The following is a 25,263-nucleotide window of genomic DNA, read 5'->3' on the forward strand; positions in this document are numbered from 1 at the left end:
GTTTCTGCCTCCAGAGCCCACATTACAGCTCTCCTTGCTCCTTCCCAAATGATTGGCAGGTTAAGTACAGTCCTGTCAACAGCCAAGGACTCTAGGATATTTTAGATCTTTAGAGACACCAAGCAAAGGGTTGCCTGGGTAGCACGGTAAGTTAAACATCCAGCTCTTGATTTCAGCTCAGGTCATGCCCCATATTGGGCTCAGCACAGTCTACTGGAGATCCTCTCTCCCCCTGCTCTTGAGTGCACTCTCTCTCAGTAAATAAATAAATAAATATTTAAAAAGAAATAAAGACACACAGCAATTACTGAAAGAATGGATGAAAAGGAAAGTAGCCTCATCTGGGATATTGCTTTTTAGACAAGTCTTTGTATTAAGGAGTTGAGTGAGTACTGATTGCCTCATGGTTTGAGACTTGTTATCCTAGTCTCACTGGTACCCACAAATGAGGAGAATCTTCAGCACTAAACAAATAGGACTCCCTCTTATCTGGGCCCCATGTTTAACACACAGCTTTTCCTTTGCCTTTGAAGTAGATCCTATTTTTCTAGGACTGTATCCCAAACTGCCTCTGCTTCAGAACTTGCTAGGAGTGTACTCTTTCCCCCTCCACTCTTTGCAACATTGACTTTTTTTTTTAATCTCTCTCCCTCTTTCTCTAACGTATATATCCCTTCCATTGTATGACAAACAAAAACAAAGAACAAAACAAAACAAACCTATTTAACTTTAACCCAATGACTCTACAGGATCAGAAAGGAACACCAGGAAGCTAAATAAGCTCTGTCCTTGCCTTGGCCAAGAACTCTTTTATTTTCGGACCCTCCATGGGCTGGAGTAAAATGGATTTCCATTGGAGCCTGGAAGAATATGAATATGACTATAGTTCATCAGCGATTTGATCGCACTGCTTTGTCAACTATGGGTTCGGTCTCTCTCTGACCCTAAATTGATTCAAATACTTTCATACTCTAGTTCAGATTGAATGCATGCTAGTTCCCCACACCTGGAGAGAGCATTGGATCCTTGAGAGAAGCTGAGACATTCACTCTCTACTTGTCCCCATGAGCTCTGACAATGGTAACCATCAGACGGAAACCACTTTAAAGTCCCACTTACACTCTGAAGATCCTGACTCTCAACAGTGAATTATAAGAATAAAGATCTGTCCTTTTAAGATATAAGATGTGAGACCAATAACACATCCAGAGCACAATTACTAGTTAAATGCATTTACTTCTAATCTCAATGCTTCTCTCATTATCAGTGTTTGAGCTCAGGAGAATAAAGAGATCAAAGAGGTAAGAATACATGGGGCTGAGATTATATGATACCATTCTAATAAGGTAATAAACCACTGTAATAAACTCCCTGGCTTTTAATATTCAGAAGGACAACTAGCAATCTCCAAGATTTAAAATTTAGAAATTTCACTTGGCGATGATGAGCACACCTGTGGATTTGGGTACCCATTTGCATTTCATTATGATGTAGGAAGGTCTGCTTACAAATTGAAAAAATAAACTATATCCATGTGGACCAGCTGCAGGGTACATTGGGAAAATAAGCTCACTTATATTTGCTTTTTTGAGTGGGATAGAATCTTTCAGTAGAGTGGCTGATTCATTCAGAGTTTTGTTTTGTTTGTGCTTCTTTGCTTCATCTCGAAGAGAAAGGGAAAGAAAGGCAAAGAAGCAAAGCCTACTGCTCCTTGACAGATCACAGACCCTCAGGACCATCTTTTTCTTGGACATATCCATTTTTATAGAACTAAGCATGCCTGGGTTTGGACTTTACTAGGAAATGTGTCCGACAACCTACTTCACTAGCCAGAAAGCACAGACTGACCCATATATTTTAAAGGTGTTTTTAAAAGAGTCTCTTTAAAGATACTCAGTTCTCATGGCGATTCAGCTGTGAAGGCAATGGTCTGATTCAACCGTCTACTATCTTTTTTGCATGAACCATGTCTCAGCAGCAGTCAGGGGGCGGGGGGGCAAGGCTAGCATCAACAGTGTTAAAGGAGCCCAACAGGAATTCCTCTCTGGCTTAGGATATAAAATCATGAGAGAACGTCATTCCCACCCCAGCAAGACACAGTCTACAAAAGAATAACATTTTTCAGCCTCTTGGAGAGCAGACATTGTACCAAGGAGAGAGAGCCATACATACAACTCTTTCACTTCCACTAGCAGGCCAGCAATGGACACAATAGTCAAAGAACCAGGACAGAAGTAACATTGATACGTTTAGTCAACATTTCTAAACTTCCCATCAAGCTAATACACCTTTTTAAAAGTCCATTGCTTATGTGACAGTTGTGCATTGATAATAGTGGCTAGTGTTCAGCATGTTATGTGTCAAACTTTGCATACTGTGCACCTTTCAGTTCTTGAATCAACCACTGCAGTAGGTAAAACTGTTTTATAGCTAAGGAAGGCAAAGCTTAGCAAAGGGAAATGATTTCCTCAGAGGAATCTGGGTCTATGAGTCCACAAAGCCTTTAGTCTTGGATCATATCACTCATTCCATCCTGCTGCTTTTAAGATGAATGAAAATCAAGGAGTTGCTTATATTGCTACAATATTCTGAATACCTGGGGCAGATTTTCTTCCTTCTTTTCTTTCTCTTTTTCTTCTTTCTTTCTTTCTTTCTTTCTTTTTCTTACAGAGATTGTGGGTGGGGAGGGACAGAAGGAAAGGGATAGTCTCAAGCAGACTACATGCTGAGTAGGGAGCCCAATGCTGGGCTTGATTCTAGGACCCTGAGATCATGACCTGAGCCAAAATCAAGAGTTTGATACTCAACCAACTGAGCCACCCAGCTACCACATCCTTCTTTTTGAAGAAGATTTTCCTTTAAATTCTAAGAAATTGCTGTGTCAATTCCAGGGGAATGAAAAACACAATTCTTTTAAACATGTGCATGCATTAACTTTCCAAAAGCAACTGAAATGAGTATTTGAATTCTTGAAGGGATTATGCAGGGAATTTGAGGCACACGAAGACCACATGTACCTTGAGAGAAATACCAGGATGCCTAAGTCCCTCAATGCAACATCACTTTTGATTGCTTTTCCTGAGATGATATATCTCTGAAATCATGATGAAAGTTATTATTAAAGGTAGTAGAATTCAAAATGTGAATATTCACTCCACATATGCCTTTTTCAGGAGTGTTACAAACATTTAAAGCAAGAATAATCTACATTAGCAATGATGTAACATGCCACTGACCAACTTTATATTTCAAATTTAACCCAATTTCTACATCAATAAGTTGGTGTAGGATGGTATTGTCTGCCCTCCTCAACCAGACAATGAAGACTGCTCAAAAAGAGAAAATATATTTCATAATGTTGGTACAAAAGTAAGTATTTTGCACCTTTTAAAAATGATCGTGTTTGTTTGGCAGGTACATGTTTCCATTGCTTTCATAACTGCTGCCCATTCTTTGTCAGGGCACAGGGCTCAGGGACCTTGCCTAGCTACCCAGCCACTGATGAGCCAGCAAGATGGTGTTGATGGGATGATGATGATGGATCGTTGCGATCATTGCAAAGCCAGTGCTGATCTGATCATATCAGATCATCTGATTTAATCATCACAATGGTTTTATGAAGAAGATATTATTATTATTCCAATTCAGAGCAGCATCTGTATTCCATTGTATCTTGGAGCCTCTGGAGAACACTATGATGAAGACAGTCTCTGGAACTCCTGGATGAAACTTGTTAAATCAGATCTTAAGCCTACTATCTTAAGACTGTAGGATCCTAGCAAGCCCCACCCATGGAAATCAGGGGTGTGGATAAGCAAAATGCATTGCAGTTAGGATGCTTGCTCCTCTGGCTAAACCACCAAGTCAGTGCATGGATTAGCAGGTGTTTATTTCAGGATGGCAGCTGGAGCCAGGTACTGGGTAGTGCTCCTAGGTCAGGTCTTTAGCATCTGCTTAGAAATAATCATTTTACAACTGGTCTGTAAATTAGAAATTACTTGGAGACACTTTCTGAAGCCAGCTCATCCTATCAAAACAGCAACCAGGTACTCGGGTCTCCAATGTTAGAAAAAAATTTTTTTTAAGATTTATTTATTCAATTTAGAGAGAGAGTGTGTGTGTGTTAGCACAAGTGGGTGGAGGGAGAGAGAGGGAGAAGGAGAGAGAATCTCAACCAGATTCCCTGCCGAGTGTGGAACCCAAGGTGGGGCTCTATCCCATGGCCCATGAGATTATGATCTGAGCCAAAAAAAAATGCTTGAACAATTTCAACTGCTTTCGGTTCACGAAGCCCCCTATTACAAGCTACTCCACTCTGGATCATTTTGAAGCAAACCTCAGATACCAAGTCAGTCATTTGTTAACGTTTCAGCAGGTAATAAAGGAGTCAGGAAAAAAACAACAACAACGCAGAACTGAATCTCATTAATATCATTAATCTCACTAATCATGAATCTTAATACAATTAAAAATTAATAATAGCTCATTAATATCATCAAATATTCAATCAGCATTCAAATTGCTCTGATTGTCTCCTACTTATTCTTATAGTTTGTCTGAATACGACGTTCTTTTTTTACCTTCTTTATAGTTACTATAGGTCATCAAAATGTCTTCCCTGAGATGTTAACTGAAGTTTATGCAATTTAAAAATAAATCTCAGGGCACCTAGATGGCTCAGTCAGTTAAGCATCTGTCTTTGGCTCAGATCATGATCCCAGAGTCCTGGGATCAAGTCCCACAGTGGGCTCCCTGCTCATAAGGGAGTCTGTTTCTCCCTCTTCCTCTGCCTTTTCCTCTGCTTGTGCTCTCTCTCACTCACTCTCTCTCTCTCAAATGAATAATCAAAATCTTTAAAAGATAAAAATAAATCTCATAGGGCAATAAATTTAGCAAACGCTGAATTAACTTTAAACAGATTTCTTTACTGAGGGGTTTTCCTAAAACTTCAATATGTTAATCTGCATTGAAACTCTCTGAGAAAGGGATCTGGTGTACAGTTTTACCAAATCTGTGGGAACACAGTTTCTTTCTCTGATATAAGCCCAAACCTTAAGAAATACTACCAGAGGTAAGTCACTTGTTGTATCAGTTTTCTTTCCCCTGTGTAAAACGTAATGGGATTGGTTTTGTCTAGAAGTCTTCATGATGATCAATATGGTCTCTCCAAAGCCTGCATTCTGTTACTAACTGAATTCAAGGAGTGTAGTTACTAATAAAGGTAACATGTGGGCAGACCAATGACCACCATGTGTCTGTAAACAAAAGTTTAATATATGTTAGATCAATACAGTGCCTGGATACATGGCTACAGAGGGGCAGAATGTTGAAATCAGTGCTGCCCTTGGAGCTCAGAGCACAAGGTCAGACTTCCTGTGCAAATGAAGCTGTCATCTATCAGGGAAACAATCTATGGTGTTTCAACATCCATGGTGACCATAATTCCCCAAAACCAATAAGACTCAATGTACTAAAAAATGAATTTTGTATCACAAGGGGTTGGAGATAAGCCATCTGAGAAATATAGATTCAATTTCAAAACAAAAGTATATCCAGGACATCTTATCAGTTTATAGGAATAACAAGGTGGAACATTTGAAATTAGAAATCTCCAAAAGATTTGCAATGTGCTATTTTTGAATGAAGAATGGCCACGTAGACCTATTGAGTTCAAGCACTTACTTTTCCATTTCTCTTGAGGTCCATGTTGTATTTCTAACATTCACTCATAATCCTAAAAGTAGTACTGTAGGGAAAAAGTGATACAAGTTGTGTTTTTAAAATGAAGGAAGATGCATTCTTTTCTACCACCTGGCAGTGGAAGTCAGGGAAAGAATGGAAGACTGACAATAATATTAGCTTAGATAGTTCTTATTTGGTCCAGGTGACACTAATGTTTTTATAAAATTCCCAAGAACCAAAAAAAAAAAAAATACCCAGGAACCCATCCTCCACCAAGGCTGCTTGTGGAAATGACCCCATGCAATGGAATAGTGCATATCTGCCAAGAATCTTTCCAAAAATCTCTATATTTTAGGACTAATAGAGTCCAGAACCCCAGGGGTTATATTTTATTTCAAGATCTTACTTTGCTGACTAGCTTCACCTAAAAGCAGTAATCAAAATGAGTGATGCTAATTGGGATGCTCGTTGATTTCTGTTTTCTTTTGCGTTCACTGCTCTGGGAACAAAGTTATAAAAGTTTGTTTTTGCTGGCAGGCATTGAGAAACAGGACTCCAATTACCACCTACTCATCTTCCAATCTAGGGCTATAAAAAGTGAAGGATGTCAGTGTCTCCTTTCACTCCAATGACACTTGGAATTGCTAGTCTGTTAGCCTTTTTCTCTTGCCTCCTGGTTAATGACTAGACATCTGTATTGAGGCATGATGGCTGGAGACGTTTGAGGTGTTGGGCACTGGGCTTGTTACAGAGGCTATAATAGGTAGGTACAAAGCAGGCCCCAGACCTCCAGGGTTTGCAGTCTAATTGAGAGATAAAGCTAAAAAAATCATGGCACTTGTAATCTCCTTTCTTTCCGACTTTTTGTTATGAAAAATGTTAGTCTCAAAAGCTAGAGGATAGTGTATACTGTGCACTCGTGTTCATCACCTCTATTAAAGATCTAACATCTGCTGATACTTGCTTTATCACTGTGTGTGTGAGAGAGAGAGAGAGAGAGAGAGAGGAGAGAGAGAGAGATTGAGATTGTTGAACAATTTGAAAATAAGCTGCAGGGATACCTGGGTGGCTCAGCAGTTGAGTGCCTGCCTTCCGCCCAGAGCCTGATCCTGGAGTCCCAGGATCTAGTCCTATATCGGGGCTCCCTGCATGGAGCCTGCTTCTCCCTCTGCCTGTGTCTCTGCCTCTGTGTGTGTGTGTCTCTCATGAATAAATAAATAAAATCTTAAAAAAAAATGAAGAAGCTGCAGATATCACAACACTAGAAGCCCCTAAATAATTCAGCTACCTCTCTTAGAAGAAGTAAGAACATTCTCCTCCCATTTAACCACAATATTACTGTCATATTTAAGATATTTTATAATAATTTCATAATACCATCTAAAATCCAGTGTATATCCAAATATCCCAACCTGTCCCAAAATATGAGTTTTTTTGGAACTGTTTTGTTTTGTTCTCACCAGGATCCAACTGAAATTGACATATTAGAGTCAGTTGTTACTTTTTTGAGGGAGGATCTTCTAGCCATCACCCCTCTTTTGTTCAGGACATTGACCTATTGACTTTTTAAAAAAACATATTTATTTATTTATTTGACAGAAAGAGAGAGAGAGAGAGCATAAGCAGGGGAAGCAGCAGGCAGAAGGAGAGGGAGAAGCAGGTTTCCTGCAGAGTAGGGAGCCCAATGCAGGACTCTGTCCAAGGACCCTGGGATCATGATCTGAGCCAAAGGCAGAGACTTACCTGACTGAATCACCCAGGTGCCCCCTTATTGACTCCTTAAAGAAGCCAGTTATAGATTATATCATTTTTGATTATCTGATTTTTCTGATTGCTTCTTCAGTGCCCATTAAATGTTTTTCTGTTAATGTTTCCCATAATCTGAAAGTTAGGCCTAATGTCTTGATTAAACATGTTTGCCAAGAAAACTTTCATACATTGCTAATGGGAATGAAGGATGGTACAGACACTTTGGAAAACAGTCTGGCAATTCCTCAAAATATTAAAAAATATTGGGAATGAGGCAAGGATGTTCCCTCTCACCACTCCTTTCAACATTAGGCAGGAAGTACTAGCCATTGCAGTAAGACAAGAAAAGGAAATAAAAAAGATTCATATTGAGAAGAAAAAAAATTAAACTGTCTTTGTTTGCAGATGACATGATCATCTATACAGAAAAATCCAAAAGAATCAATAAAAACTCCTCAAACTAATAACCAAGGTTGTGGAACACAAAGAAGTAAGTCTCTTTCCTATATACCAGCAGTGAACAAGTGGAATTTGAAATCTGAAACACAATACCAAAGAAGTCTGGGCGGCTCAATTGGTTAAGCATCTGCCTTCAGCTCAGGTCATGATGTCAGGGTCCTGGGATCAAGCTCCACATCAGGCTTCCCGCTCAGTGCAGAGTCTGCTTCTCCTTCTCCCTCTGCCCTTCCCCCTACTTGTACTGGCTCGTTCTCTCTCTCTTTCTCTCTCTCTCTCTTTGTGTCTCAAATAAATAAAATCTTAAAAAAAAAAAAAAGAAAGAAAGCACAAGGCCATTCACATTAGTACCCTCTCCCCAAAAGAAATACTCAGGTATAAATTTAACAAAATATGAAGAAAATTACAAAACCATATGAGGAAAACTACAAAACTCTAATAAACACAATCAAAGAAGAACTAAATACTGGAGAGATGTTCTATGTTCATGGATAGGAAGATTCAATATTGTCAAGATGTCAGTTCTTCCTAACTTGATCTATAGATTCAATGCAATCCCAATCAAAATCTCAGCAAGTTATTTTGTGGATATCAACAAATTGATTCTAGAATTTATATGGAGAGGCAAAAGACCCAGAATAGCTACCATAATATTGAGAAAGAAGAACAGATTTTGAGGACTAATGCTGCTGAACTTCAAGACCCACTATAAATCTACAATAACCAAGGCATTGTGGTGTTGGTGAAAGAATAGTCATTTAGATCAATGGAACAGAATAGAGATTCCAGAAATAGGCCCGCATAAATCTTGTCAATTGATCCTCAACAAAGGAGCAAAGGCAACACAATGGAGAAAAGACAAATTTTCAACAAGTCGTACTAGGACAACTGGACATCCACATGCCAAATCATTATCATCATCACCATCATCATCATCATCATCATCATCATCTAAACACATCATCATCTAAACATCTTACATCCTTCACAAAAATGAACTCAAAATGGATCACAGATCTAAATGTAAAATGCAAAACCATAAAACTTCTGGCAGATAACATAGGAGAATACCTACATCACCTTAGGTCTGGTGATAACACTGAAGGCATAACGCATGAAAGAAATAATTGATAAACTAAATTTCATTAGAACTTAAGACTTCTCTATAAAACAAAACAACAACAACAACAATAAAAAAAAAAAAAAAAAACAGAAGAATGAGAAGACAAGCCAAAAACTGGAAGAAAATATTTCCAAAAGACATATTGGATAAAGGACTGTTGTCCAAAATATATAAAGAACTTCTATGACTTAACAATAAGAAAATGACCCAATTTAAAAATAAGCCAAAGACCTTAACAGACACCTCACTAAAAAAGAGATACAGATGACAAATAAGCATATGAAAAGATACTCCACACCATATATCACCAGGGAAATGCTAATTAAAATAATGAGATACTACTGTACACCTATTAAAATGACCACAACCCAGAACACTGACAACACCAAAGGTGGTTGAAGATGTGGAACAACAGGGACTCTCATTCATTGGTAGTGGGAATATATAATTTTACAGCTACTTCTGGGAAACAGCTTGGTGGGGTTTTTTATTTTTGTTTTTACAAAAGTAAACATATTCTTAATATATATTTGAGCAATTGTGCTTTTTGGTATTTACCCAAAGAAATAGAAAACTTATATCCACACAAAAACCTGCAAACAGATATTTATGAGTGATTTATTCCTAACTGCCAATCTTGGACACAACCAAAATGTCTTTTAGTAGGTGAATGGATAACTGTGGTCCATCCAGACAATGGAATGTTATTCAGCACTAAAAAGAAATAAGCTATGAAGTCATAAAAAGACATAGAGGAACTTTAACTCACATTACTAAGTGAAAGAAGCCAATCTGAAAGGGGCATATGCTATATGATTACAATTATAGGACATTCTGGAAAAAGCAAAACCATGAAGACAGTAAAATGATCAGTGCTTTAAGGGGTTGGAGTGAGAGGGAAGGATGAATAGGATAGGCACAGAGGATTTTTAGGGCAGTGAACCTGAGTGGCTGAATGGGTTAAGCACTTGACTCTTGATTTCATCTCAGGGTTCTGAGATTGAGCCCTGAGTCAGCTCCATGCTGAACATGGAGCCTGCTTGAGATTCTCTCTCTCTCTCTCTCCCTCTGCCCTCCTGCCTCATCCTTCCTCTACTTGCTTGGGGCATGCATGCTCACACTCACAATTTTTCTCTAAAAAAAAGGGGGTGGAGGAAGCTCTGTATGCTACTATAATGATGCATACATACCATTATAACACCAAGAGTAAACCCTAATTAAATGACAAGCTTGAGTGATTATGATGTGTCAATGTAGGTTTAGCAATTGTAACAAATGTACCACTCTGGTAGGGATGGGGGGGGTGCGCAGAGGATATATGGAAAAATCTCTGTACTTTACACTCAATTTTGCTGTAAACCCAAAAGTACTATTAAAAAAAAGGCTTAAGTAAACATTGTAAGAATACACAATATTAACAGAGAAAAGGAAGAAAAAATTTTGATTTTATTAAAAATAAAAAATATATATATTAAACATAGAGTTAGCATATGATCCAGCATTTCTGCTTTAAGGAATATACCCAAGAGGGAAATGGAACAACGTATCCGCACAAAAACCTGTACATGAGTGTTAAGCATGGCATTATTCATAATAGCTACAAAGTAGAAAAAAACAAGTGTTCATCAACTGAGGGCTGAATAAAATGTGGTACATTCCATTCCATACAGTCGGATATTATTAAGCTATAATAATATCAAATTCTTCAATAATTCTTCAAAAAAGAATGAAGCACTGACAAGCAGATAAACCTTGAAAACACACTAGGTAAAATTAGCCAGTCACACAAGACTGCATATTACATGACTTCATTGATATGAAGTATCCAGAAAATGTAAATCTATAGAAACACAAAGCAGATTAGCAGTTACCCAGAGCTGCTGGGCAGTGGGAGGGAGCTATGGGAGTGACGGCTAATGGGTCTGGAGCTTCTTTTTGGGGTGGTGAAAATACTCTGAAATTAGATTCTGGCAATGGTTATACAACTCCATGAATATAAAAAGCCACCAAATTGGGGCACCTGGGTGGCTCAGTCTGTTAAGCACTTGACTCTTGATTTCAGCTCAGGTCCTGATCTCAGGTGGTAGATAGAACCCCACATGTGGTTCTGCATTCAGCAGGAAGTCTGCATGGGATTCTCTCTCCCTCTGCCCCCCTCTCAGTGTACTTGTGCTCTCTCTCTACAGTAAATAAATAATTTTTTTATTTTAATTTTAATTTTTTTAAGATTTTATTTATATATTTATTCATGAGAAACACAGAGAGAGAGAGGTAGAGGGAGAAGCATGCTCCATGCAGGAAGCCCAATGGGGACCTCAATCCGGGACTCCAAAGGCAGACGTTCAACCGCTGAGCCACCCAGGCATCCCTAAAAAAATTTTTAAACCACTGAATTATACACGTTTTAAGTGGGTGAATTGTACGGTGTGTGAATTGTACCTCTGTCAAGCTGTCAGAGATGGTGCGGTGCATTCTCTATCGCATCACATCAAAGGACCCATAATTTCAGGTTGTCCCTCCACTAATGATGCTCATTTGACTGCCTGGGTAAAATGGTGACCCCAGATCTCTCCAGAGTAGAGGCATGCTTTCCCTTTGCAAATAGTGAGTAATGTGTGGCATGATGGATTAAAAACACACAAACACCTGCTCCCCGACACCTGCTTTCCTAATGTTCTAGCGTATACTGATGAGCCTTGCCTGTCTCAACCATTTCACTGAGCGCTGCAGAATAACCAGCACCACTTTTGCAGATTCAAAATCTCAGATGGCTTGACGGAGTTTCCAGGATCACTACACATTGCTGGCACAATGGAAACTCATACCCTGGCCTTCTTGTTCTAGGACCCTGCTTGTGCCATTGTCTTATCTACAGCTGTCATTTATCTGTGTAGAAAGATAGCTTCTGCTACAGTGCAGGCCAGAAAAGTGTTGCAAGGATCCAGGAGCAAAGTTACTGCCTGACAACCAGGAAAGAATACAGGAAGGCTTCTCAAAAGAGGCCAGACCTGTGGGTTGTAAAGGAGCAAATTAGGAGTCCACAGGAGGACTCCAGCAAAGCACAACAAGCAAAGACCACCCCCACCTAGGAACAGAATAGCACTGAGAGGAAAGCATTGTTGGTTAAAAGAATTACCATTAGTATCAGCCTGGTCCAAACAGGCATGAGCTCTAGAGCCAGATTGCTCAGATTTGAACACCAGCTCTGCTACTTACCACCTATGTGACCTTGAGCAAGTTACATAACTTCTCTGTGCCTGGACTCCCTGGCTGTAAAAAGAGGATCGAAGTAATAACTTCATTGGGGTAAAATTAAATGAATTTGGGAACAGTTCCTGGCAAAAGAGTCCTCAAAAACATTGGCTATCATCACATTTTACAAAATATTTGGATAACAATTTGCAAAGAGTAGGATGCACAGAGGCCAACAGCCACCTGCCTTTCCCTCTGAAAACATAGCATTGCCCCTGCTCGTGGGCATCCACAGGGACTGCTCCCGCAAGAGGCAGAGTAGGCTCCAGAGAGAGAAGTCAGGATTGGACCCAGGAAATCTGGATTGTCATCTCACAGCTGCCACCAACCACCACATGATCCAAAGTGATCTGTAAGCCTCAGTCTCTACAATGATAAGTGGAGAAGTTGAACTAGTTTATGTCCCAGGGCGCTTTCCACCTCTGCCTGTGTGATTCTAGGAGTCGAGTGGGGGCCCCAGCCAGTGCATTATGCTCCACGCTGTGAGGGTGTAGAGGGCAGGATGGAGAGCTGCCTCTTCTAATGGTAAGGCATGGCTTCTCTGAAGCCAGAGCTGGCACAGGTCAGAGCACCCAAGGTTACTAACGTAACCTCCATTTACTCATTTATCAGAAGAAAAGCTGTAAAGGGAGCTGTGTGAGTTAATTGATCTCACAGGTATGTAATTGTTTAGGTACTTATTATTATTATTATGAGCCACTTATGGCTCACTGTGATGATATCACAAAAGTTATGGTAATTTTATTTGGTTTGTTTTCTACTTCTTACTCTGTCTGCAACTTACCAGCAAGAACATTTGGCCAGAAAACAGAATTTGTGGGGAAAAACTGTCAATCTTTGGTTGTATTAAGGTCTCTTTGATGTTCATCAGTACATAATATGAAGCATATCTAAATATGTATGCTATATTTATGATTGAGAAACTCCAGGCAGAAAACAAAAATTTGGTGTGTATTCAACTAGACTTTCCATATATAATATGTTCCTTCTTTGCACTGTCCAAGACATGGTAGGCGTTCAATCACCAAAGACCACTGGTGGACTGAGGTATTACAGCATACCATGGGGAAAAGTGGTGGAAAAGATATCTCCAAGCTGATTCGTTGACATTGATTACTAAAGTTTATGAGCAATATGCTGTTTAAATATTGATTATTTCCTTTACTCCCAGATCTTCAGCTCCTTGACTGGTACCTGGTACAAAGAAGGTAATATATCAATATTGGAGGTTTTAAAATGCACCCACAAATTCTCTGATGCTCTTTCTTGAAAGAAGTGGGATTTAATTCCTCTCCCTTTCTTTTTCTTTTCTTTTAAAGATATTTATTTATTTATTTATTTATTTATTTATTTACTTATTTACTTATTTGAGAGAGAGAGTGCGTGGGCATGAGCAGGGGGAGGGGCAGAGGCAGAGGCAGAGGGAGAAGCAGACACCCTGCTGAGCAGGAAGCCTGATGCAGAGGCTCAATCCCAGGACCTGGGATTGTGACCTGAGCTGAAGGCAGATGCTTAACCGACTGAGCCACCCAGGTGCCCTAATTCCTCTCCCTTTGAGTGTGGGCTGGCTTTAGTGACTCACTTCTAATGAAAAGAAAAAAGCAGACAGGGTGATGTATGGTTTTGGGGGCTAGATCATAAAAGGCACTGTGGCCTCACTCACTCATCCTCTCTGAAATTGCTCACTCCGGGTGGGGTGAACTGACGTGTAATGAGTGGCCTTATGATACAGCCCACCTAATGGAAAACTGAATAATGAAGAATGGAGGCCTCCAGCCAACAGCCAAAACCAGTGAGCCATCTGGAATGGACTCGTCCAGTCCCCCACAACTCCATGAGACCCGGAATCATCTAGTAAGCTGTCCCCAGATTCCTGACCTTCAGAAACTTTGTGAGATAATGAATGACATATTGTAAGCCACCAAGTTGTAGAATTACTTTGTCAGCAGTAGGTAACTAAAACAGATGCACAAACGAATAAACAGAAAACACGTTGCCTATGTCAGTACCAGAGGAATGTCAATAATCAGACATCTTTTTTTCTTATGAATTCTCTAATTTATTCCTTACTTGATTGTGTCCTTATTAAACTTATTTCTTATTTGATTGAAGCCCATGGACTATTTTGTGGCAGACCTGTCAAAAGTAATAACAAAACTATAATGAAATATGACACAATCTGATTAAGTTTAAGTTAAAGATGTGGAAGGCCTGGCTTCATGGCTGGCTAACTGGAGGGAAAGCCCAGAAAAATCCCACTGACAAGAAGCAAAATACCCTTCATTCTTTGTCTTTTCCACACTCATATATGAGCTGCCAAGCCTCTTCCCTTCCCTTTATAGGGAGTAATGTTTCTTTCTGCTCCTTCCTTTTGGCTTAGAAAAAAAAAAAAAAAAAAGCAAGCAAGCTGTAGATTTTTAGCAGCAGCAACCAGCAATAGAGTAAGCCATGTTATCTATGAGAAACAGGAACATTTCAATCAGGGCTAAGATGATTTCTTTAGGGATAAGGGCCCAAATACATCTCAAATAGAATTTTCCAGGACGAGAGCATGTTGTGAGTCCAGCTCCCATTGGCTCATTATCTCGTAGACTAAGAAGCCAGGATTACCGCTGCGTCTCTTTCGGACTGGCTTAGCTAGTCTGGCTGGTTTCAACACCGTGTAAATCAATTTCAGCTTCAGGTTTACTAAGTGCAGTAGTGGTGGTGACCCTAGGTGCTCCAACAACAACAAATTAACCCCACAAGTGTAAGGATTTAAACAGAAGAGAAGTTTATTTCTCACATCCACAAAGTCTGAGACACATGTTCCTGGTCAGCAGGAGGCTCTCTCTTCTAAGCCAGGGACCTGGTCCCTTCCTTCCATCTTGTGGCTCCACCTTCTGCTGCCTGTGACTTCCAGTCACCGTCCTTGTCTGCATCCAGCCTGTAGTTGGAGAGAACATACAAAGAATCACAGGTTAGGTAATTTGCAGGCCCTGCCTAGAAGCAGCCTTCATGGCTTCTGCTCACATTTTATTGGCTACAATGCTGTCATGTGGCCTCCCGACCACGAGGGATGCTGTCATGCCCAGCAACAAGGGGAGACAGAGTTCTGAACAACTAGCCAGTGTCTGTCATGGTAATGGCACCACTTACCTCCCTATGGCTGCAGATGACCTCTGCACCTGGCACCTCCTTCCCCTGTGTTCTAGACAGCCAAGCATCTGTCCCCACTCTACTATCACCCAGTTTATTGATCCATCCTTCCACTTCTCCATGAGCATCTGGGGAGCAGATAGTAGTTTTCTGTGTGTACATCCACAGTATGTGGCTAAGAGGAGGGACTCATTTTGAGCAACAAATGGATGAACTGAAGGATGACCAAGATGTTACAGTAAGGCCAGGTATGAGAAAACCTGGTGGTCATGTGTGGTGAGCACAGGGAATACAGGAGCTAGCTCAGTCAGGCCATGGGAGAAAGGGCAGCTTTTCTGGCTCTGTAACCTATCTGTGGACTACTTACAAGTGCCAAGAAAAAGACAACAATTTGAGTATTTCTTAAAGTCCAATAATGGACAGTGTGAAATCAAACTTTGACACTCACATTTTAAAAGGATCCAGTATTTCTTGCCAGGGCCCATGACAAGAGGAATGCTGGACCCATAGGGAGACTATTACACAGAGGCCGGCTTTGACACAATGTAAGGAAAGGACACTGGAGTGGGTCAGGAGCTCATGTCTTAAATTCTAAGATTCCTTGAACGAGCTACTCTGGGAGGTAGTTAGCTTTCCATTCCTGAGGGCATTTGAGCAAAGATGAGATGGTCTTCATGAACCACAGTGGGCACATTTACTGAATGCTCACTCTGTTCCTGGTCTCATGCTGATGACTTCTCTGCATATTTCCCCATAAGAACAGTGAGAGGTAGGGGGTGCCTGCTGGCTCAGTTGGTTGAGCGTGCAACTCTTGATCTCCAGGTTGTGAGTTTGAGCTCCATGTCAGTCTAGAGATTAGTTTAAAAAGCAATCCTTAAAAAAAGAACAGTGAGAGGTAGTTACTAATATTATCCTTATTTTTTAGATGAGGAAACCGATGCTTATGGAAGTGAAATCACTTCCTGAAAGTCCTCCTGCTGCCCAGTGGTGGTGCCAGGAATGGGCCAGGTGCGCACTCTTGCTCCATGAACTGAATTAGAAATCTTCCTTGGGTCAGAAATCTGTGTAGAAGGCCTTGGGGTAATGCTTCCTCCTTGAATATTTTCTACCATCTTATCACTGTGTTTCAGTTATCAGGAAGGGCTATGATGGGCCTCGGAAAGCTTTCTCAGCTGGAAAGAGTTGACCACAGTAAACCACAAGGGCTTTGGAAAGTTCTCTGCTCAACAACAGTGTGTAGGGCAACCAAGACTCTGTGTAACTGATGGGAAAGATTTGATGGCTCGATTTCAGTGGTTTGTTTGTTTTTTAATGAATGAAATTGCCTTTTGAGGGTGCTATGGAAAGGTGACATAGCAACATAACCCATGAAGCATCCTTGGTCCTGTGCCTCCAAAGGTCCCAGGCACAGGTAAGCAACTTCTCCGGAGAGAGGCAGATGGCAGCCTTCCTGGCACAGAGCCCAGGTTCAGGTACTCTGCTGCACTCATCTTGACCCTGTGCTTGGGGACAAGGACCCCACCCTCTCAATTGCTCACTCCATTAACTGCAAAGCACAAAAAGTGACAGGCTCAGTCTCGAGGGAGTTGCCAGGAGGACAGTAAGAGGGAAAACATTCCAGGTGCCAACCACATGGTTGGTACACAATGGATACTAACACAGCCATTCCCTTCAGTTTCAAGTTGGCAACGGCTATCTTATTTTTTCACAATTTGGGACAGAGGATTTGGGAAAAAGAGTCATCTCAAAGTCATAAAACAGTGGTAGAAGTGGACAGGCAAGAACTAACTCAGCAGCCAGGACCACTCCAGAGTAACCGGAGCTGGGTTTCACAGGTACCACCAACCTGGCCAATCCATCCCTGATCATCACGCCCTCATACCACAGAGGCCCTTCCAAACAGCCTCTACCTCGTGAAACAGTTTACCGTTCAGCAGAAAGAGTTTTGTTTTGTTTTGTTTTGTTTTGTTTGAGATATGTCCGGATGGATATATAGGATCACCGTTGAAACTGTTTTCATCACCTTATGGAACTTAAGAAAGCATGAGGGGTGCATTAATAAATTCGGTGTTGATAGGCACATAACTATAAAGCAATGTCAGGCATCATTTCTATATGTTAATGGAAGCTGGATTCCAGGGACGGGAGAACATTCCCAGAGGGAACTGACCCACTTTATTATTTTTATGTAGGTTCAGAAGTGATTTATTTCACAGGTATGATATGGAATGATGCTTTATTCCATCAACCATAATGCAGACACACACAGTCATCCCATTTCCCAAAGCAATACAAGCAAATAAATCTGTAGGCAACAAATGGAAATATGTCCTCTCTTCCCTCGCAGACTTCTTTCATGGAGCAGAATCAGTAGATCTTCCTGAGAGGAGGCTCTGCTCTCTCAGACCACATCGTCAGTCCCCAAGTGGTCAAATATCCCCCAGATATTTCAAAGTCACAGGACTTGGAATTCATTAAGATTATATAAGAAAACTCAGCAAAGGCTGTGCTGATGACCTCAAATGCGAAGACTCAGTGCAGATGACTATTTTGCATGATGGAAGTCAAACATCTTGGTGGCTGAGTTAATTACTTCGATGTCAATCTCTATGTGTACTTTTGATGCTCTAAGCCACTTACACTCCAGCGGAAGCACTCCTCATTTCTGAGCTCTTGGAACAAGCAAGGTTCCTGGGGGTAGCCTGCACATTTTGTACCTCAGTTGAGAGGACACACCAGCAACGACCTGACACTTATGGAAATGTTCTTGGGTTCTGGCCTCGTTGGAATTCATTCAGTTTGTTTTATAAAATCCATTTGATCCTATTGGTTAAAAACAAAGCCTTACAATGAGTTCAAGGAAACAAATTATTTCCCAAACAGGCAGTGTTGGTCAGGACTGAGAGTAAACACGAATGTCAAGCTCTTGCTCATCTTGTCATCCAACCAAAAGTAAAAACAAGCAGAAACCAACCCTGACAGCCACGTCATGCACTGTGCTCATACAAGGATGCAAAGTTTAGCCTATGCTCCTTATGTGTGCTTTTTTCACTGGAGCAGACATTCGGATGTCTGAGTCTGATAGGCATCCTCTGCTAATGCACTTTACGTGATTGAATCAATACTTTGATGTGCTGCTTTCTGTAAGATGCCAAGACACTCCTGGAAACACTATTTTAAAAATCTTATTTCTCTACCTCAGATGTGGCCCTTTTGCTCACAACCGACATTAGTTCTCTGGCAAGAAGACCAAAGGCAGCCCCGTAGGATACTGAGGATGTTCTAATATGTTTCAACAGCTTTAGACCTTTCAGTATGAAGCAAATCTGTGGCCCTGCACCCAAGACCTGGACGCTATGCAGGGCCACTGCCAGTCGTCCCTTGGGCACCATGTGAGATCAACCCCAATGTGGGATCAAGGGAGGCTAGCCAGAACCATGTTCCTCTATCCTCACCCCTCCTCTCTCCATGCTTCTGGCTCTGCTGAATTAGGCCTTCAAATGGGGCTGGGTTCTCTCACACAGAGAAAACTGGGAAATTCCCAGAATCCAGAGCTGAAAGAACACTCTCCCACTGTTCTGCTGTCATTCTAGAAATCCCTGGGCAAGCTCCGCTGGATGTTGAAAGATTCCCCCCATCTGGAGTGAAGGTAGAACAGCAGTCAACCACTGGTGACAATCCCTTTGGATCTTAAAGTATAGGGGAAGCATCCATATTTTGTCCTCTTCCTGTCATTCTAGCACATGGGTTACGTGAAACAATTTCAGGCATCCACAGACCTTCTTCCTTGGACACATGGAAAGCAAATTCCAGAGTGCAGACTCCACAGCTGTTGAATGTAAGGAGGTTCTAGAACAGCCATGGAGTCTGTAGTGCGGATGAGGAACTGGAGGGCTAGTTGAGGTCAAATTACAGTTGATATTCCACAGCCCCACCTCTGCCCAGGGTGGGATCTATGTGACATTTCTTAGGAAACTTCCAATTGTCTTAATGTTAATGCCTTGCTAGATGGAAAACAATCTTTAACTTGACAATGGCAAGGCCTCCAGTATCTTGTAGATCCTCCTTAGCATATGAAAATCATTAGAAACCTCCCTTTTCCTTAACCTCCCCCAACTCCTCGGGTATATAATCAGCCACCCATCCCAAGGCTTTAATAAAACCACCATTTTGCACCAAAGACCTCTCAAGAATTCTTTCTTGGCTGTCGGCCCTGGACCTCACCTATATTCCAAAACTGCATCAGTGCAGCTCCCACTCCTGGCACAAGCTCCACCTAGACCCCACAGGGGAGACCCGGCAGGACCACTGCAGCCCTGACTCCTGGCGGTTCACATGTATGAATCTGATCATTAGTCAGGGCTTGGCATCTAATTAGGGTTTCAGAGTTTTTTGTTTTTTTGGGTATTTTGGGTTTTGGGGGGGTTTTTTGTTTTGTTTTTTTGTTTTTTGTTTTTGTTTTTGTTTTTGGCATCTAGTCTCATTACATTTGCCCTGTTGGGAATATCCATCCTCATCCATGCTCTCCGTGGACATTCATCTCAGCGCAAAGGTGAGAGAAGGTGAGCAGCTAATCTCTCATACGCTGAAAGGCAGACAATATGACTCCTGCTGGAATCCCCTCCTGAACCCAGAGCGGCACTGGCTGCTGGGGCTGTTCCAGCTCCAGCATGTGGCCCAGAGAACAAAGACAGTCAGTCCCTGGCCAAGGCTCCTTCTTTGCTCACTCCTTTTCATTAAGTCTAACCAGCAGGGTGGGGAGTGGACTCCCAACCCGGGCTTCTCCCCCGGGGACAAAATGCAGTCTCTTATCTTGCAATCAACTCAGGCCCACCAGCCATTCCCTTTGAGTGCAGCCTGGTGGGGGGTGAATTATCCTGAGCTTTTAAGAGTTTGAGTGAAATCACCTCTGATGGAAGGAAAGGCTTTTAATAAAAGAGGTTTCTTCACCCTTCATTTTGTCTGAATGCAGCTGCTCATCTACCACTCTGGATCTCAAAAGAAATGTGTTGTGCTTCTGGGTCTGGATACGCTTTCGACTACCTAGTTGGAGGACGCTGAGCCTATTGAAAAAGCTGGACACTCAGGGGGCTGGACACTCAGAGGGCAGGGCGGATATGGCCAGAGTGGGACCGCCGGAGCTGGGTGCCCGTCCCAGGCAGGAGCTGATCCACAGGGTCACAACCTAACACAAAGCCCTCCTGGCCTCAGTCACAACAGTCTTGAAGAGTCCAGACAGCCTTCACAAAAGAGATAAATGGACATTCACTCCCTAGAATCACTTAACACTCACATACTCTACTTTTGGGAAAAACCCGCAACTTTAATCCGGGAATGTGCTACAAACACCTCAGTCTGTATGCTTTTAAGAATTGATCACCACCACACTCTGGTAAATCAGAGGTACTCGTCCTTCTGAGCTCTGTGACAGACTCAGGGATGCACAGGTAACCCTATCAAAGCCAGAGTCTATAAGACTTTGATGGGAATTCTGGACTTGAATTTTCTACCGGACTGGAATCTGAGAAGGTATGAGATCTGAAGCCCCTGCAGCCATTCTGTTACCACAGAGTCAATGTTTTTGAAAAATGGAGCCAACACAGTAAGTGAAGAGGCAGAGGAAGACTGCCTCCTAATAATAGAGTGTGTGCCTAGATCAAGCCATGCCTGAAAGCAGTATATTCCTGAACTTTTACAATAAATTCTCTTTTTGCTTAAATCATTTGGGACTGGGTTCTGTTCATCTGTAAGTAAAAGTGTACTAATAATACAAGGGAGTGCATGAGAAATACTTAAGACCTAGAAATGAACAGGGTCCAGTAAGTGAGTCCAGGTCAGCTAAGGAAGCAAAGAGGCAGACAGCATCTGAGAGGCCTATGCTCTGTATTCAAGCTCTGGATCGGTGGTGATCAAACTTCATATGCAGGAGAACCCACGGAGAATGTAATGACAGCACAGATTCCCAGCAACCCCGGACCAACGCTCCGGTTTCCAGTCCCGAGGTAGAGCAGTGGGAAGAGCCACATAAGAGAGAAGAACCCTAGGCCAGAGCTTAGCACAGGACTGCAGGGAGACAAGTGCGGCCATAGCAGCTCAGCTGGTGACTTGTGTGCATGGTGAGCCTGCAGGTCATGAGCAACGATTCTAGAGTTGAAACACCACAAAGTAGTTCAGAGAAGCAGAAAACAAGGTCTGGTCAGAAATGCCATATGAAGGAAGGGGTGCCTTCCACTCAGGTCATGATCCTCAAGTCGTGGGCTGGAGCTTCACATTGGGCTCCCTGCTCAGGGTGGAGTCTGCTTCTCCCTCTCCTGCCCACCCCCTACTCATGTGTTCTCTCTCTCTCTCTCTCTCTCTCTCTCAATTTCTCTCTCTCTCTTTCTCTCTCAAATAAATAAAATCTTTTTTAAAAAAAGTTCCATATGAACACTTCCAAGTCCACAAATGTTCTTAGGTCAATCTGAGCTATTCTAATCGACTGACGAGTTTGGCAACTAGAGATTAGGAAACCAAAACCTGGAGCATGTCCATCATCAGGCCACACAGCTAACTGGTCAGCCTAGACCTGGGCCCTGGTCTGCATTATGCCTAACTCCACACCTTGTAATCATTTCGAATTCAGCAGAGGGCAGACCTCCTCCAGCTCCGTGAGAAAGAGAAGGGGTGCAGAGGATGGTGATCAGTGAGAGGACCCAGTTCTGGCAGGACTCAGCTGGCAAGGGGCTGCTCCACCTGACCACACCAGAAGGCAGGATGTGCTCATGGTGGGTTTCAGCAAGTCGTTTTGTTCAAAAAATCCTGGTCCAGCTGAAAATGGAGAGTTCAGTGGGCCAGATGGCCAGCCATTGGGAGAAACGGAGATAATCCTTTTATCTCTCTGAGTCAGCCCCTGGCGCCAGGAGGAGCCCCATTTCTGCTCTGGTCTCTTCCCCTGGCACAAGAGAAACGGATGGCGCTCTCAGGAAGATTGCAAGCCACCTCGGCCCTCAACAACACTGGCACTTCTAATAGACTTACCTAAATTTTCTTTTTAAATGAAAACTATGTTTAAAAGTAATACAGAGTCGGGATCCCTGGGTGGCGCAGCGGTTTGGCGCCTGCCTTTGGCCCAGGGCGCGATCCAGGAGACCCTGGATCGAATCCCACGTTGGGCTCCCGGTGCATGGAGCCTGTTTCTCCCTCTGCCTGTGTCTCTGCCTCTCTCTCTCTCTGTGTGACTATCATAAATAAATAAATTAATTAATTAAAAAAAAAAAACTTAAAAAAAAAAAACTTTAAAAAAAAAAAAAGTAATACAGAGTCAACATAAGAAAAAAATTATATTTTCCAAAATTTCATCACCTGCAATTAACTACTGTCACTGTTTTAGTGCAAGTCTTTTAGGTGTCTTTAGAAATAAGTGCAAGGGAGCCCAGATGGCTCACTCAGTCAGTTAAGCCTCTGACTCTTAATTTTTGGGTTAGGTCATGATCTCAGGGTCATGACATCCAGCCCCAAGTCTGGCTTCACCTGCTCAAGATTCTCTCTCTCTTCCTCTCCCTCTGCCTCTCACTTCCACTTGCATGCTTGGTCTCTGTCTCTCTCTAAAAATAAATACATAAATAAAATAAAAATAAGGGCGAACATATTATACATATCATTTTTATGCACTGCCTTTTATACTATTTACTATAAGTCTCTTTCCATGTGAAATATTTAAATGCAAAAGAATGCTAATGTTTAAATAATACCTCATTTATCATTAGACAATCCCTTATTGTTACAAATTTAGATTGTTTCCAATTTTGTACTACTATAATCTTAGTTCATGTCCTTAATTAAATCCTTAAGAGAAATCCCTAGAAATGTTATCTTGGGGTCAAAGAGCCTGGATATTTTTTACACATCTTATATACATTGGGAAATTGCCTTTCAGGAAGGTTATGACAATTTACTCAGTCCCAGCAGCGGCAGACCTGGAAAGTACATAGTATCTAATATTTAACTCTGATAGATGTGACTTTCTGACTTCTGTTTCACTCAAAATATTTCTCCCACTCCCTTATCAGTGTCTCTTCACACTGATAAGACAGGTGGCAAATGCTAACACTTCACAGTTTGCAAAGCACTTTTACACACTTTTAATCCTTGTAACAACTGTGAAAGGATTTACCATTATTATCTCCCTCAGCACATGAGGCTCAGCATGATTTCTCTAAGGTCCTGTGGCCAAGAGAAGAAAAACCAAGGTCACTTATATTCCAAGCCCACTGTTTCTTGTACAACGATGGTTCTCCACCCGGGCTGCCCGAGAGAATATACTACCCCCAGCAGTTCTGATTTAATTGTTCTGGTATGGATGTCTGATGGGTGAACACCCTTTTGAGAATCCAATGAAAATACATACATGCACAAAAATTGTAAGGACAGTTTTGGGAGCAAATCAAAAAGACCAGTACCCATAAATAGTCCCAGAATCCATCTCCTCAGAGACAGAGACCTGGAACGGGGACACTTCAGAGCATTTTCAGGAAATGGCAATTAGACCCAACCTGCAGAAGCCCAAGGTGGGTGAGTGGAAATAAGATGACAAAGGGAAGCACCTGGGTAACTCAGTGGTTGAGCATCTGCCTTTGGCTCAAGTCGTGATCCTAGAGTCCTGAGATCGAGTTCCACATCACAAAAAGAAGGAGAATGAGAAGGAGAAAGAGAAGAAGACCAGAAAGGTAGGGAAAGATTGAATTGGAGAGGAGTTTGGAGTTGAGTGAAGGCTCTGAACAACACTCTATGCAGTGGGAAGTCACGGAAGACTCGCTGCTGGAGTAGTTTTTGCAGAGGTGGGATTGAGGGTGATTGCAGCTAAGAGGGTAGGAGAGGCCATTCCAGAATCAAAGCATGTTGGGACAGACCAACACATGAACAGCCTTCTTGTTGGTTTGTCCTTATGGTCTTATTTGCCTGAGGAAGTGGGACATGCTGAGTAAGGCAGTTGTGTGGAGCTGTGTTCCTTCCCCACCTAACTCCCACTATCACATCCATGTTCACCCATCCCTAGTACGATCCCTAGAAGAAACATGCTGTCTGTCCCTAACCCACTCCAGGGGTCAGGGCATGGCCTGGTGCTTCCTTCCTCTGCCTGAGGGAGCCATGCCCTAGTCAGCACTCTTGAACTACTACACTTCAGCACTAGTGGGTCTCGTGAAGAGCCCCACACTGTCCCACCACCATCAGCCCTAGGAGACACATCCCACTCCCCAACACAACCTGTGTGCCACCCTCCGTCCTCCCCTTTCACTCCATCCCCAGGGCACCCTTCTTGGCTAAATGGGAAGAGCCCTTCTCAGGGTTCAACAGCTGATTTACTCTTCACAATGGCTCAGTGAGCGCTGGGTTCAGCCACAGCACACGTGGTAACTTTCTAAAGCGTTACCATGGCTTGGGTGGCTCCATGTGTCTCATGCCAAACCATCAATAACCATCAGAGTCAACAGATGGAGGGAAGGCTCTGCCCATCAGACGGAGGGTTTGCAACTAACATGGGTCAGCTCCAGAGCTGTGAGAACCAATGCAACTGGATTTAAGGTTGGAAGTTAGTTCTTTGAAATGGAAATTTGGTGCAAAAGCTCTACTCTGTTCATTCTAAGGGCTACCCATTTACAGAGCCAGAGTGAAATTTGTGCTGGTCTCCCCTCTGCTCTAGGGATGGCATAGACGCCTCCATGCCATGCACACCGGTAATGCCCCTTCCAGTTGGATGCCCTGGGGGTTTTTGCCTAACCTCTGTGCCTCAATTTCCTCTGTAAAATGGGAATAAGAGCTTGGCTTGGAACACGGCTGCCTCATGCTATACCACATGAGTTCTCTATCCACTGAGAACACCATGC

At 42.2% G+C, this 25,263-nt stretch overlaps 2 long non-coding RNA genes across 2 annotated transcripts in view; one reads left to right on the plus strand and one right to left on the minus strand.

The window, feature by feature from the left end:
* Positions 1-13,845: 13,845 nt before the first annotated feature.
* On the plus strand, positions 13,846-16,746 carry LOC119872539. The gene is made up of 3 exons (XR_005362203.1): positions 13,846-14,116; positions 16,326-16,408; positions 16,531-16,746. It is a non-coding gene; the product is annotated as an uncharacterized LOC119872539 (long non-coding RNA).
* Positions 15,049-25,263, minus strand: part of LOC111096688 — a 43,190-nt gene continuing 32,975 nt past the window's right edge. The window contains exon 4 of the long non-coding RNA XR_005361662.1: positions 15,049-15,188. This is a non-coding gene — a long non-coding RNA (uncharacterized LOC111096688). The remainder of the gene's footprint in view (positions 15,189-25,263) is intronic.

This window comes from Canis lupus, chromosome 7 (genome assembly GCF_011100685.1).
Source record: "Canis lupus familiaris isolate Mischka breed German Shepherd chromosome 7, alternate assembly UU_Cfam_GSD_1.0, whole genome shotgun sequence".
Classification (NCBI taxonomy): domain Eukaryota; kingdom Metazoa; phylum Chordata; class Mammalia; order Carnivora; family Canidae; genus Canis; species Canis lupus.